The sequence below is a fragment of the Aegilops tauschii genome, chromosome 1 (assembly GCF_002575655.3).
Source record: "Aegilops tauschii subsp. strangulata cultivar AL8/78 chromosome 1, Aet v6.0, whole genome shotgun sequence".
In the NCBI taxonomy this organism is placed as follows: Eukaryota; Viridiplantae; Streptophyta; class Magnoliopsida; order Poales; family Poaceae; genus Aegilops; species Aegilops tauschii.
In genome coordinates this window covers 84199848-84216366 of record NC_053035.3, presented here as the reverse complement: position 1 = coordinate 84216366, position 16519 = coordinate 84199848, and the positions used below count along the sequence as shown (strand labels likewise).

At 43.0% G+C, this 16519-nt stretch overlaps 1 long non-coding RNA gene across 2 annotated transcripts; it reads left to right on the top strand.

Annotated features, from left to right (window-relative positions):
* Positions 1 to 5472: 5472 nt before the first annotated feature.
* Positions 5473 to 13861, top strand: LOC109754003 (uncharacterized). Of its 2 annotated transcripts, none has more exons than XR_002230619.4 (3): positions 5473 to 5875; positions 7749 to 7833; positions 10314 to 13861. It is a non-coding gene; the product is annotated as an uncharacterized lncRNA (long non-coding RNA). The 2 variants fall into 2 exon arrangements; XR_012203055.1 differs by having other exon boundaries at positions 5586 to 5875; positions 7732 to 7833.
* The last annotated feature ends 2658 nt before the right edge of the window (positions 13862 to 16519 follow it).

Here is a 16519-nt window from a genome sequence, read left to right as displayed (position 1 = left end):
GTCCATTTTGAGAGAAGGCGCACTCGAATAATGGCACCCAACAAAGGCACTTTGAAAAAATAGCTGCCACTTTAATATCTCAAACGTTTGTATAATTGAAAACGAGTGTGTTCTGTTAACCATTCACGTGACGCCACATGTCTTGGTTTTAATGGTTGTAGGAGGTGTCATGCGGACAACTGCTTGACCTTGACTGAACGGGAGGCGTGCGAGCGTAGTCCGGTGCGCAGGCTGACCAAGAGGCGTGCAAGCTGTCCTCCAATGCGCAGGCTCACCGGGAAGCATGCGAGCTGTACACTGCGCAGGCTCACTAGGAAGCGAGCCCTTTGACTTCCATGGCCGACCGCCTTCCTCTGCATTAATGGTGCCCGAGCCGCTGCTTAATACGGGCGGCCTTATTGTTCGCCTCCCATTCCCCTCCCCCCGCAGACCTCCACCGCCATGGCGCAGAATGATCATCTGCCACTAGTCTTCAAGTTTGGTGAAGTCGACTCCGAGCCGGAGGAGATAGAAAATAAGGAGGAATGGGGCCTCATGGACATGGCCCAGAACGAGCTGGCCGCGGCGGTTGCTGCCCCCGCTCCCGTCCTAGCTCCCATCCCCGCGCCCGCGCCAACGACCATCCCCGTAGCATTGACGGGCTGGTCGCCGAGCACTATCGCAGAGCTAGAAGCCGCGGGTGTCAGCGAGGTCTCTGTGGACCCGCGCGAGCTCGTGTACATGCCAGCGCTCGTGCCCGTGCCCATGCGGGCCCCTCCACCCACCGTGGCGCCGGGCCCCGTGCGTTTGGCTGCACTCGCCGCGCCCGTGCGCGCCCCTCCACCCACCGCGGCGCCAGTCCCCGTGCGTTTGGCTACACCCGCCACGCCCGTGCCCGTGCCCATGCGCCCCCCCCCAGCGGCATGGGACGCTGCCGTCGACCGCTACCTCTCAGCGGCGCCCATTGCCATCCTCCCATGCCCCACCCGTCGATCGTGCGACGACATGATGTTTGATTTACAAGTGAAGAACATTTTGTGCTGCCTTGACGACTTCAACAACGGCGTCCCGGAGGACGACAACGACAACGACGGCGCGGCACGCCGCCTCCGCCGCCGCCGGAAATAGCTTTTTTGGGGTTTAATACTTTATCTCAAATTCTTGATCATATGAATATAAATTTGCAGTGTGACTGAATGAAAGATATGATTTGAATGAACTTGCGTTTTTCTCTCTTAATGTACAGACTTATCAAATGATTTTCTTTCAGAAAAACGTCAACGGTTTTTAAATATAAAACACTCACCGCAAATGTTTTAGTTAGAACACCCGTATGCAAACCGACAGCTTCCCCAGGAAGCCAAGGGAAAATGTGCCGAGCAGGATTTCTGCATCCCTTCAACTCAAACGGTTATTTTGCATGACCCGTGTGCAACCACGTACAAACAATTGGGTAAGATTTGCATATCTGTCATTTTGGGTATGATGCCATTTCTAAAACTGGAAAGATTGACATTTGTTTATCTAGTAACATTGCCATTTGTCAACCTTGTAACACTGCGATTTGTCAAAATATGCAGCTACAAATCACTAGCACTATCTAATTTTTGGAACTAAAATCACTAGCACTGTTCATATGGACACCACTAGTAGGCGTGAGTTCATGGACGCATATGCAAATGTACCATTGATTACATACAACAAGTCATCAACCCACAATGACAACGAGGATACATGTTGGATTATAGATCATTTCCAACAAAACATTCTAGTAAAGTTTTTCTCACACAACAAATAACTAAGCGATGAAATGACCTTCAGCTCAACCACTTGTCGGCGTTGGAAACGCTTGCTTTGAACCAGAAGTGATTCTATGGGAAGGGCCAGCTACTGTCAATCTCGAGACCAACGCAGGACTAATCATCGAGGCTGAAGCGGCCTATGTCAGGACCCATATTGGGACGGTAGGGAAGCATAGTTATGTACGAGGTATAGATACAGTTGCTTCTCATAAATGGTAGTAACGTTGTGTCAACAGCAGCTGGATCGCCTTCCACCATCATTGGATAGTTTTGTCCAAGAAAGAGCGAGTTTCCTCCAAGACTTTCAATACTGAACCAGGGAGAAGGTGTTGGCGCTAGTACACTAGTATCCATCCCGATTACCCTGCAACGGATGTTGGAATAGGTCCGGAGAGTCCGACCATACGAGACAACACCTGCTTCCTGATACGTCTCCGTCGTATCTATAATTTTTGATTGTTCCATGCCAATATTATACAACTTTCATACACTTTTTGGCAACTTTATATACTATTTTTGGGACTAACATATTGATCCAGTGCCCAGTGCCAGTTCCTGTTTGTTGCATGTTTTATGTTTCACAGAAACCCCATAACAAACGGAATCCAAACGGGATAAAAATGGACGGAGAATATTTTTGGAATATTTGGAGAATATGGGAAGAAGAATCAACGCGAGACGGTGCCCGAGGTGGCCACGAGGCAGGGGGCGCGCCTGCCCCCCTTGGGCGCGCCTTCCCCCTCGTGGGCCACCCGTAAGGCGGTGGCTGCTCTCCTTTGGCCGCAATAAAGCTAATTTTAGGAGAAAAATCTGGGTGAAGGTTTCAATCCAATCGGAGTTACGGATCTCCATATATATACGAAACAGTGAAAGGGCAGAAGACGAGAGTGCAGAAACAGAGAGAGACAGAGAGACAGATCCAATCTCGGAGGGGCTCTCGCCCCTCCCATGCCATGGAGGCCAAGGAACAGAGGGGAAACCCTTCTCCCATCTAGGGAGGAGGTTAAGGAAGAAGAAGGGGGGCCCTCTCCCCCTCTCTTCCGGTGGCACCGGAACGCTGTAGTGGCCACCATCATCATCACCACGATCTTCACCAACACCTCCACCATCTTCACCAACATCTCCATCACCTTCCCCCCTCTATCTACAGCGGTCCACTCTCCCGCAACCCACTGTACCCTCTACTTGAACATGGTGCTTTATGCTTCATATTATTATCCAATGATGTGTTGCCATCCTATGATGTCTGAGTAGATTTTCGTTGTCCTATCGGTGGTTGATGAATTGCTATGATTGATTTAATTTGCTTGTGGTTATGTTGCTGTCCTTTGGTGCCCATCATATGAGCGCGCGTGTGGATCACACCATAGGGTTAGTTGTATGTTGATAGGACTATGTATTGGAGGGCAAGAGTGACAGAAGCTTCTACCTAGCATAGAAATTGATGCATACGGGATTGAAGGGGGACAAATATATCTTAATGCTATGGTTGGGTTTTACCTTAATGAACATTAGCAGTTGCGGACGCTTGCTAATAGTTCCAATCATAAGTGCATAGAATTCCAAGTAAGGGATGACATGCTAGAGTGGCCTCTCCCACATAAAACTTGCTATCGGTCTAGTAAAGTTGTCAATTGCTTAGGGACAATTTCGCAACTCCTATCACCACTTTTCCACACTCGCTATATTTACTTTATTGTGTATTTATCTAAACAGCCGCTACTTTTTATTTACGTGCTCTTTATTATCTTGCAAACCTATCCAAAAACACCTACAAAGTACTTCTAGTTTCATACTTGTTCTAGGTAAAGCGAACGTTAAGCGTGCGTAGAGTTGTATCGGTGGTCGATAGAACTTGAGGGAATATTTGTTCTACCTTTAGCTCCTCATTGGGTTCGACACTCTTACTTATCGAAAGAGGCTACAATTGATCCCCCATACTTGTGGGTTATCAAGACCTTTTTTCTGGCGCCGTTGCCGGGGAGTTATAGCATGGGGTGAATATTCTCGTGTGTGCTTATTTGCTTTATCACTAGTAATTTTTGTTTGCTGTTCTAAGTTGTTCTTTATCTTTAGTTATGGATATGGAACACGAAATACCAAAAAAAATAGGTGTACTTGCTACTCATGGAGATGGGGAACCTCCTAAAACCCTCGATGCTAGTTATGTGAAAAATATTATGTACTACTTTGATAATCCTGAGAAAACCCCATTCAATTATGTAATGGGAGACACGTTGGATCAACATGAATACTTTAGGGATTATCGCTTGACTCAAAAAGGGAAACTATTATGGGATCAAATTCATATGTTGCATTGGTATGCTCGGGAACTATGCTTGAGATATGATTATACTTGTTGCTCTAGGATGAAGGCTCCACACCTTCCCTTTTCATGCAAATTTAATGATGATAAAACCTTGGCTTCTTACGCTAATGGTATATATGATTACTTTGATGTGGAACAAATAGAAGAATTCGTTGCATTTATGGGTGCTTATGAAATTGAATCTTTGTTTAAAGAGTGAAAATCTTGATGATGCTGTTTACAGACCTGAAAATTTTGCTATACTTAAATATTGCTATGAGAATTATGAATTCAATTCCGATATTGATGATTTTATTGAGAAAGTCTCCGCTGTCCAAGAAGAGACTAATATTTTGCAGGATCCTATGGAAGAAGAAATTGATGACATTGTGAGCTCATTGGATGAAAAAGATGAGGAGGAGAGCGAAGAACAAAAGGAGGAAGAGTGGATTGATCACCCGTGCCCACCTTCTAATGAGAGTAACTCTTTATCCCATACATTGTTTAATTTCCCTTCGAATTTACCAAAGGATGAATGCTATGATGATTGTTATGATCCCGTTGATTCTTTTGAAATATCCCTTTTTGATGATGCTTGCTATGCTTGTGGCCAAGATGCCAATATGAATTATGCTTATGGAGATGAACTTGCTATAGTTCCTTATGTTAAACATGAAATTGTTGCTGTTGCACCCACGCATGATAGTCCTATTATCTTTTTGAATTCTCCCGACTACACTATATCGGAGAAGTTTGCCCTTATTAAGGATTATATTGATGGGTTGCGTTTTACTACCACACATGATGATTTTCATCAATATAATATGCATGTGCTTGCTGCTCCTACTTGCAATTATTATGAGAGAGGAACTACATCTCCGCCTCTCCATGTTTCCAATAAGATAAAATTGCAAGAAACTGCTTATGCTATGTATTGGCCCTTACTATATGTGCATGAATTGTTCTTTTATGACATGCCGATGCATAGGAAGAGAGTTAGACTTCGTTGTTGCATTATATATGTTACTTTGTGCTCACTACTAAACTACAAATCATTGTTAATTAAAATTGGCTTTGATATACCTTGGGATCCGGGTGGATCCATTACTTGAGCACTATATGCCTACATTAATGGCTTTAAAGAAAGCGCTGCCAGCGAGACAATCCGGAAGTTTTAGAGAGTCATTTATTTCTATTGTGTGCTTTTATAAAGTTTAAAAATAAAAATAATGTGCCGAGGTTTGCCTTTAGGATGTTTTAGACTACTTGTTGGTTTGTGCGGTGCATGACAGAAACTTTGGCTGTAGTGCGTGAATTTACATTTTTTTACTGAAATGTCAAACCTAAATTCTAAGAAGTACAGCTATGCCCGATTGCTTTCCCGAGCGCACAGGACTGCTCGCCATCAGATCGGATCGCGATCGCCCAGGTGTCCCACGGTCGGATGGGGATAACACGCTACCGACAAATTTCCTTATCCCGTCTGCCGTTCTCTCACCTCGATCCCCTTTTCTGGTCCTTTTCTCATCAGATCCGCTTCGCCTCTACTGCTTTGCCTCTCCTCGTCTCCGTGTGATTCGCCATCACCACCTCGCCACTTCCCTAATGGTTGTGACGGCGGCGCTCGCTGGATGGCATGGTGGAGGTGGTAGAGGGTGGCGGAGGCGGAGCAGTCAAGGGCCTCGGCGCCGTGCGTGTGGTGGGGCAGAAAGTGGAAGGGGAAGGGTGACGCCATCCAGAGAAGGAGGCAGAGGATCTAAAGGATCGAGCCTGCCCCTCACGCAATGTGAATCCCCCACCCTCTCCATTGTTTCTCGAGGTAGTAGATGCAGATCCATCTGTTGGTGTGATTTTTGCTCGGTGAGTGTTTGTCGCCAGCCGGGCATGGGTGCTCTGATTGGTCATCGTGGTTCAGCGAGAATATTTTTGTCATCTCCGGTTCATAGTTGGCCAGTCAATCGAAGGATTGCAGGCATCATGCGTTGTTGTATCTTGTTGTACTAGAAAATGTGATCCTTTTTGTTGGATGGGTCGTTGAAAGGTGTAGAAGCAACGACGATCTAGCGACCGTAATAATTTCTATGTTTTGCTTTCCCAAGAAGAGTAACAACGAATTGCCACTATTGTTTTGATAGGGAGAGGGAGGGGAGAAGGAATCTGCACTTTTTAGTGCAAGCGGGGCAATTTGCAAGCAGCACTTAGACAAGCACATATCAATAGGGAGACAACTCTTCTCATTTTCGTGCAAAACGGATCCATGGTTTTTTTAGGTGATACAATATTAAACCATAGACATAGTGTACGTTTTCTTTTGTCATTGCCCTCGCAACGGCGGCGGAACCCCCACAGCTCCACCTTCTTGTGGCACGCCGCATACCGGTTTGCTGCCACCGCCGGCTGTTTCACGGACGGTGGCATGGAGCGGTCAAAAACTGTTAAGTATGTGATTTGCTTGTTATTTTTTAGGCAAACTCTCTGACTTTGCATGTTTATGAACGTGTAGTTTACCTAACACACAACCCCCTCACCCTCCACACATGATGTTTGTTTAGGCAAATTATTTCTAAGTTTTTTCAAACAAACTAACCTATAACTTACTCTATTTGGCGAATTGTTTGGACTATGCTACTAGCTAATTGTAAGTTGTGGAGAGATAGTTAAGCATATCTGTTTTGCAAGAAGAGGACATGTTGTATCTTTTTACCGAGCTTAGAGGCACTTTCAGAGTTTCAGAACCGGGATTCACTTTTGATCAACCTGAGCACAAGTGTTTGGGGGGGGGGGCGTTTAGGCGAGAGAAAAATAGTTTACATATTTTCTACCAACAAGCAAGGGATAACACGTGAATTTTTTCTAGTTTATTAGTTCCCACTAGAGCATCTATTATTCTGTCGAGGAAGAAGTAAATACTAATAGGTGTATTTTTTGTGATTGCCAACTGATGGGACTCTCTGCGAAAGAATACTTCTCGATGTAATTTTTCATGTACCTACCACATTGACATTCTATTCGGCTATTTTTCGGTTGTGTCGAATATAGTTTTCAAGCAAGTCCTGCAGATCAACCGAAAATAATATAGTTTTCAAGCAAGTCCTGCTATTTTTTTCGGTTGTGTCGAATATCTACCATTTTTAGAGAAGTAAAAGTCAGGCAAATGACATCTTAGGCACACATTAGTAGGTGGTAGTGAGTATTTTAGGATGATCAAGATTATGGAAATAGACTTTCCAAACATCTGTTTGTCCACAATAATAGGCAAGTCACACATTAAACTATAGCAAGTCCCTTGCAGTTGTCAGGCAAATCCTGATTTTTGGATTTGTCGCAAGTCACACGTAAAATACTTTGCAAGGCCGATATAGTTGTCAAGCAAGTCCTACTTTTCTCTTATGCACACCTTTTTTAAGGTGGTACAAAAGGTTTTTGGGATGTTCAGAATGTGGAAACAGTATATTTTCAAAACTTTGTTGTCCACAAAATAATAGGCAACTCACACATAAAACTGAAGCAAGTCCCATACAGGGTGTCAAGTAAACCCCGATCTTTGGTACTCAGAGCGGAATCAAACCGAAACTACCTTTTCATTTGTATTCATTTTCCTAGTAATAAATGGTTTTTTCGTTGTTGTCCAACAAATAACAGCTCAAGGAGTTTTCCAGGTGTGCGGGTGATAGTTTGTTCAGCAGCATGGACCATGCCATGAAATTGGTGACGGCAAGACTCCCAGACTCATATGACAAAAAGGTCAGCCATTCTTTTGATTTTTTTTGTCATGTAATTGACTATTGTGGCTACTATGTTACTACAAGGGAGCTCGTAAACTCAGTGAAGAGAAATGTTTTCTCCTATCCCCTGTTTTCGAAGTTGGCATTGAGTATATAATGCAAAAATTGCCACTAGACTCAAAGAAGGTGATGCTTCTTTAGATTCTCGGTAAAGTGGTGTAAGGTTCTCAGTTCAACACAATCTAGCTCTAGTAGAAATGGATTTCAGTTACAAGGAGAGCAGTTAATTTGGGAATTTATTGCTAGGGTCTCACTTGCTTATACAGTGGCAGTAAGTTGCCTAAAAGATACCCAACAAGTTGTTTTAGATCCATATTCAATATTGGTTAGTTTTTATTTCTTCCACGTCGTAAAAAGGGCACAACTTGCTTACACAGTGGCAGTAAGTTGCCTAAAAGAAGCATCAAGTTGTTTTACATCCATATACAATGCTCCTTAGTTTAGTTTTTTCCCACATCACAAAATGACACAACTTGCTTACACGGTGGTAATAACTTGCCTAAAAGATTCAAACAAGTTCTTTTTAGATCCATATGGAAGGTTCCTTAGTTTTTATTTCTCTCACATCACAAAAAGGACACAACTTTCTTACACAGTGGCAGTAAGTTGCCTAAAAGATACCCATCACATTGTTTCAGATCCATATACAAGGTTCCTTAGTTTAATTTTTCCCCATGTCACAAAATGACATGACTTGCTTACATAGTGGCAGTAACTTGCCTAAAAGATTACAAACAAGTTGTTTTAGATCCATATGCAAGGTTCCTTAGTTTTTATTTCTCCCACATCACAAAAAGGACACAACTTGCTTATACAATGGCAGTAAGTTGCCTAAACAATTAACCTCATGACCTTCCTACAGTTTTTCAGGGGATACATGATTTGCTCAATTCAACTCGCTTTTTTTTTCTTAGAAGTGCTCAAGTAGTTGTTTACACCTTTTTTTTGCGCATTAAGTCTCGAGAACCCTGGAGAACATAGGAGTTGCTCACTGGTAACACTGTTTTTTCTTAAACAAAGCCTACATGTTGCTACAAGTTGCTCACATCCTTTTGTTTTCGCACATTAAGTCTCTTTTTTTAGGAGCTCTGCCTTTTCATTAAGAAGAAAATTGACTAGTTAATAAAAAAAAACTGGTCGAAGACGATACACATCAAGTTCTAGCACACACGAGCACACAGGAATTTCTTACTAGCAAACACTGATTTTGCTTAAACAAACTTTGAAAATTGTTGCTCTTTTTTGTTTTTCAACACACTTGTAGTACAAAAAGCAACCTAAGAAAAACATCAAGGGGTTTCTCTGGATGTACAACAGCCAGTAGTTGGACAAAGAAAACTGAAACAGTTTTCATGTACTGACATGACTTGCCTATTGTCAATTTTGATTTGCTTAAAAAACTACTACAGTTATTCACACTTGTTTCTCCTACACATCAAGTTCTAGCACGCACGAACACACAAGAGTTGCTTACTGCAAACATTGATTTTGCTTAAAAACACCCTAGAACTTGTCTCCTCTTGTTTGTTTTCTCAACACACTCCTAGTCAAAAAGTAACCTAAGAAAAGTATCAGGGGGTTTCTCCGGATGTACAACAACCAGTAGTTGGAGAAAGGAAAAGGAAACAATTTTCATGTACTATCAGGACTAGCTTTTTGTGAATACTTGATTTGCTTAAAAACCCGCTATAGTTGCTCACTAAACCCGCTATATGCGATAGAGGCGGGATAGAGAGGTTGAGAGGGGTGTGTGGGGTCTTAGGTTTCTAGGGAGAATCGATGATTTTTGAATGCGTGGGTGGTTTGTGGCATGGGGATGCGGAGGCTAGAAGCGTCGACAATTTGAGAAGAAAGTGTCCAAAACTTGCCCAACGCATGATGGTTAGTTGCTAGAGATACCGGCACGGGTTGCCCAAAGATCCTCTCCCAAGAGTACTGGGTTTATTTCGCCCAAGCCATGCTATGCTAAAGAGGCTGGCATGAGTGGCCCAAAGATACATTTTAGAAACAAATTCATTTATAATTGGAACCAAAGTTTCTATTTACAATAGGATATGTTGTCTGCATATAAACATTACTTGCCTAAATCACCATTAAAAGTTGCCCCATATACCACCTGAATTGCTTCCTATACAACTGGTAGCCAACTTAGAAGGCATGGGATAAATATGTAATCGCGATAAACAATCTACTGCAAAGTTGCTTTCTGTAGCACCAAAGTTGCCCCAGATGGCAGCAAAGTTGCTTGAAAAAAAAAAGTTCATCGAAACATACCCATATGAGATCTTGTTTTGAAGATCTTGCTGCGAGAAACCTAATGGTGAAAACAAAAATTAGTTTTGACGCTCGGTTTAAAAGTTGCAGCTCTTTGAATTTGCTTGGAATGAAATTAAATGCACGTGATGCATTTTCTAACTTGTTTGCCGCGTGCTATTGCAGGAAGGAGTTGTAGGAGATGGAACCACTGGTGGGTGGTAGAATTTTTTTCTGTTGAGGGCGACAGTGTGTAGGAGCAACCTTTCCTTTTTAGGACAATGTGTGGACATGAATTTACTTTTTTGGGGTGTGTGCTCCAGGGGACTAGCCAGCCAACGGTTGCTGGCTAGTCGTGTCCTAGGTCAAATGGGTCTGAAACTTTTTGCACTGTCTTTCTTTACAAATTATTTATTTTTCCTAATTTTGGCAGAATTTTTGGAGTACCAGAGGTATGGTGAATGTTCACATTATTACAGACTGTCCTGTTTAAGACAGATTCTGTTTTTGATGCATAGTTTGCTTGTTTTGATGAAACTATCGATTTATATCAGTGGATTAAGCCATGGAAAAGTTATATTACAGTAGCTACAATGCAAAAACAAAATATGAATTGGTTTGCAACAGTACTTAGAGTAGTGATTTGTTTTATTATACTAACGGATCTTACCGAGTTTTTTGTTGAGTTTTGTGTGGATGAAGTGTTCGAAGATCGAGGAGGTCTCGATGTGAGGATAAGGAGGAGAGGCAAGAGCTCAAGCTTGGGGATTCCCAAGGCACCCCAAGTAAACATTCAAGGAGACTCAAGCGTCTAAGCTTGGGGATGCCCCGGAAGGCATCCCATCTTTCTTCAACAAGTATCGGTATGTTTTCGGATTCGTTTCGTTCATGCGATATGTGCAAATTTTGGAGCGTCTTTTGCATTTTGTTTTCATTTTTGCACCATGCTGGTATGAGATAGTCCTTGGTTGATTTATAGAATTCTCATTGCACTTCACTTATATCTTTTGAGTATGTCTTTATAGAATGCTTCATGTGCTTCGCTTATATTATTTGAAGTTTGGATTGCCTGTTTCTCTTAACATAGAAAACCGCCATTTGTAAAATGCTCTTTTGCTTCACTTATATTTGTTAAAGCATGGGCATATCTTTTGTAGAAAGAATTGAACTCTCTTGCTTCACTTATATCTATTTAGAGAGATGACAAGAATTGGTCATTCACATGGTTAGTCATAAAATCCTACATAAAACTTGTAGATCATTGAATATGATACGTTTGATTCCTTGCAATAGTTTTGCGATATAAAGATGGTAATATTAGAGTCATGCTAGTGGGTAGTTGTGGATTAGTAGAAATACTTGTGTTGAGGTTTGTGATTCCCGTAGCATGCACGTATGGTGAACCGTTATGTGACGAAGTCGGAGCATGAGGTATTTATTGATTGTCTTCCTTATGAGTGGCGGTCGGGGACGAGCGATTGTCTTTTCCTACCAATCTATCCCCCTAGGAGCATGCGCGTAGTACTTTGTTTCGATAGCTAATAGACTTTTGCAATAAGTATGTGAGTTCTTTATGATTAATGTTGAGTCCATGGATTATACGCACTCTCACCCTTCCATCATTGCTAGCCTCTTCGGTACCGTGCATTGCCCTTTCTCACCTCGAGAGTTGGTGCAAACTTCGTCATTGCATCCAAACCCCGTGATACGATACGCTCTATCACACATAAGCCTCATTATATCTTCCTCAAAACAGCCACCATACCTACCTATCATGGCATTTCCATAGCCATTCTGAGATATATTGCCATGCAACTTCCATCATCATCATATACATGACTTGAGCATTTATTGTCATATTGCTTTGCATGATCGTAAGATAGCTAGCATGATGTTTTCATGGCTTGTCCGTTTTTTGATGTCATTGCTACGCTAGATCATTGTACATCCCGGTACACCGGCGGAGGCATTCATATAGTCATATCTTTGTAATATTGAGTTGTAAGTAAATAAAAGTGTGATGATCATCATTATTAGAACATTGTCCCATGTGAGGTTATCAAAATAAAAGAGGCCAAAGAATCCCAAATAAAAAAAAGGCCAAAGAAGCCTACCAAAAGAAGAGGAAAAAAATGAGAGAAAAAGAGAGAAGGGGCAATGTTACTATCCTTTTACCACACTTGTGCTTCAAAGTAGCACCATGTTCTTCATATAGAGAGTCTCTTGAGATATCACTTTCATATACTAGTGGGAATTTTCATTATAGAACTTGGCTTGTATATTCCGATGATGGGCTTCCTCAAATGCCCTGGGTCTTCATGAGCAAGCAAGTTGGATGCACACCCACTTAGTTTCAGTTTGAGCTTTCATATACTTATAGCTCTAGTGCATCCGTTGCATAGAAATCCCTACTCCTCACATTGACATCAATTAATGAGCATCTCCATAGCCCGTTGATTAGCCGCGAAGATGTGAGACTTTCTCCTTTTTGTCTTCACCACACAACCTCCACCATCATATTCTATTCCACCTATAGTGCTATGTCCATGGCTCATGCTCATGTATTGCGTGAAAGTTGAAAAAGTTTGAGAACATCAAAAGTATGAAATGATTGCTTGGCTTGTCATCGGGGTTGTGCATGATTTGAATATTTTGTGTGGTGAAGATGGAGCATAGCCAGACCATACAATTTTGTAGGGATAACTTTCTTTGGCCTTGTTATTTTGAAAAGACGTGATTGCTTTATTAGTAGGCTTGAAGTATTATTGTTTTTATGTCAAATGATAGACTATTTCTTTGAATCACTCGTGTCTTAATATTCATGCCATGATTAGATACATGATCAAGATTATGCTAGGTAGCATTCCACATCAAAAATTATCTTTTTTATCATTTACCTACTCAAGGAAGAGCAGGAATTAAGCTTGGGGATGCTGATACGTCTCCGTCGTATCTATAATTTTTGATTGTTCCATGCCAATATTATACAACTTTCATACACTTTTTGGCAACTTTTTATACTATTTTTGGGACTAACATATTGATCCAGTGCCCAGTGCCAGTTCATGTTTGTTGCATGTTTTATGTTTCGCAGAAACCCCATATCAAACGGAATCCAAACGGGATAAAAACGGACGGAGAATATTGTTAGAATATTTGGAGAATATGGGAAGAAGAATCAACGTGAGACGGTGCCCGAGGTGGCCACGAGGCAGGGGGCGCGCCTGCCCCCTCGTGGGCCACCTGTAAGGCGGTTGCTGCTCTTCTTTGGCCGCAAGAAAGCTAATTTTAGGAGAAAAATCTGGGCGTAGGTTTCAATCCAATCGGAGTTACGGATCTTCATATCTATACGAAACGGTGAAAGGGCAGAAGACGAGAGCGCAGAAACAGAGAGAGGCAGAGAGACAGATCCAATCTCGGAGGGGCTCTCGCCCCTCCCATGCCATGGAGGCCAAGGACCAGAGGAGAAACCCTTCTCCCATCTATGGAGGAGGTCAAGGAAGAAGAATAAGAAGGGGGCCCCTCTCCCCCTCTCTTCCGGTGGCACCGGAACGCTGTCGTGGCCACCATCATCATCGCCGCGATCTTCACCAACACCTCCACCATCTTCACCAACATCTCCATCACCTTCCCCCCTCTATCTACAGCGGTCCACTCTCCCGCAACCCGCTGTACCCTCTACTTGAACATGGTGCTTTATGCTTCATATTATTATCCGATGTGTTGCCATCCTATGATGTCTGAGTAGATTTTCGTTGTCCTATCGGTGGTTGATGAATTGCTATGATTGATTTAATTTGCTTGTGGTTATGTTGCTGTCCTTTGGTGCCCATCATATGAGCGTGCGCGTGGACCACACCATAGGGTTAGTTGTATGTTGATAGGACTATGTATTGGAGGGCAAGAGTGACAGAAGCTTCTACCTAGCATAGAAATTGATGCATACGGGATTGAAGGGGGACCAATATATCTTAATGCTATGGTTAGGTTTTACCTTAATGAATGTTAGTAGTTGCAGACGCTTGCTAATAGTTCAATCATAAGTGCATAGAATTCCAAGTAAGGGATGACATGCTAGCAGTGGCCTCTCCCACATAAAACTTGCTATCGGTCTAGTAATGTAGTCAATTGCTTAGGGACAATTTCGCAACTCCTATCACCACTTTTCCACACTCGCTATATTTACTTTATTGTGTCTTTATCTAAACAGCCCGTACTTTTTATTTACGTGCTCTTTATTATCTTGCAAACCTATCCAAAAACACCTACAAAGTACTTCTAGTTTCATACTTGTTCTAGGTAAAGCGAACGTTAAGCGTGCGTAGAGTTGTATCGGTGGTCGATAGAACTTGAGGGAATATTTGTTCTACCTTTAGCTCCTCGTTGGGTTCGACACTCTTACTTATCGAAAGAGGCTACAATTGATCCCCTATACATGTGGGTTATCAAGACTTCCTTAGTAACATCAGCAGTGCCCCGTATACAGACAAGAAGAGGTGATCCATCGGAATAAGTTGCCAGGCGCCACTGAGTATATGGGTCCTGCTCGTCCTCATGCTCGTGAATAAAAGTTTCAAGTATAGGTGGTGGAATGTTCACAGGACCTTGGAAACACAAGAAGGTTAATTAGTAAAGGGAAACTAGCTAACCCGCATGCATGTGGATGAAACAATTATAATTACGGTGGAAGACAAACGTACCGAAATCATAAGGATTCCATGCAAAAACAGTGCCACGAGTGGTGACAGCAAACACAAGACCCTCGTATTGAATTGCATCACAGTACTCATCCGTGTATAGAAACTGATTTTTGAGCAATATCCATCGAGTCGAACCATGAAGGACGGCAACAAGCTTGTCGAAGATAGCGACAACATAAGCATTCTTGTAACCCCAAGAGCGGTTGGGAACTCGACAAATTGCTATGTTCCGTAGAGGACAGTCAGCATGATCGTATTTGAACTCACGTGGAATACCGGTGTACTCAACCTCTGGGCAGTCGTCTGAGATTTATCGAAGTGGAACCCGGTGACGAGTGTACACATTCACAAGTTCCCACTCGCAGTTGTACCCAATATAAACAACCCAATCTCCATTAGCGCCTGCCCAAGCCTTGCCCTCAAGCGATGGCATCTTAACATCATACGTATCATTATCAAGCGGCATCAACTTACACAAGGCGAGGCTTCCCTCGTCCCCGCGCCAGTCAGCAGGGTCACGGCGAAGAAGATAGGGGAGATCAAACCGCTCCTGGACCCGTGGGTTCCTTGTAATGATGTTATTAGTTGAGTCGAGAATGGTCTTGAACGAACCTGCCATGCTAGCCGAGGTGATGACGTCGCACCAATAAATGAGTTCCTCCACCGCGTCATCATTCAGATCGGGGCAAGAATAACGGGGTCGTTTCCGGCTTGTTCCCTACATGGAGAAGACGATCAAACAATGGCAGAAGGAAGGGTGAAGGCAAATGGAGGAGGGAGGAAGAGCTAGCGTGCGACAGCAGTTCCAAATCGAGAGGGAAAGGCGAAGAGTCGATGGACGGTTGCCACGGTACACGAAGAGGCGCCTGGGAGCGAACGGTTACCACAGAGGTCACACACTGATGACAAGGGCCGAGTGAACCGCATGCAATCCCATCGCACAACACACACGTCTTGTTAAGTTAAACCGTTTATGTTCTCTTGTGTCAACGCAAACAGTTCATCCGAATGAACCGCATGCCATATATCGCACACACCTTGATCTGGCTGACCATTTCTTTTGTGTTGCCTAATCACAAACAGTTCATCTGAGTGAACCGTATGTTGTATATCGCACACACCTTCATCTGGTTGCCCGTTTCTTTTGTGTTGCCTAATCACAAATAGTTCATCCGAGTGAACCGTATGTTGTGTATCGCACACGCCTTCATCTGGCTGCCCGTTTCTTTTGTTCCTCCTCACCGCAAACAGTTAATTAAACTAAACTGTATGCCCTTCATCGCACACACAACTAAAATCTGAACCGTGTTTGATGCATCCTCCATTGCAAACGTTTTCACCTTTTTTGACGGTTTTCATACACCACCGTTTGCGATTATTACATCGCACACAGTTTCTCGAAGGGTCTCTGATCATAGTGTCGCGTTAGCAGCATCCTGCAGTAGTGGTGCTTCGCACACAGGTGGCTAGTGGGTGTCTATTTCTCCAACTTTAGTTGAATCGAGTGTGACTACGCCCGGTCCTTGTTGAAGGTTAAAACAGCACACTTGACAAAAAATCGTTGTGGTTTTTGATGCGTAGGTAAGAACGGTTCTTGCTAAGCCCGTAGCAGCCACGTAAAATTTGCAACAACAAAGTAGAGGACGTCTAACTTGTTTTTGCAGGGCATGATGTGATGTGATATGGTCAAGA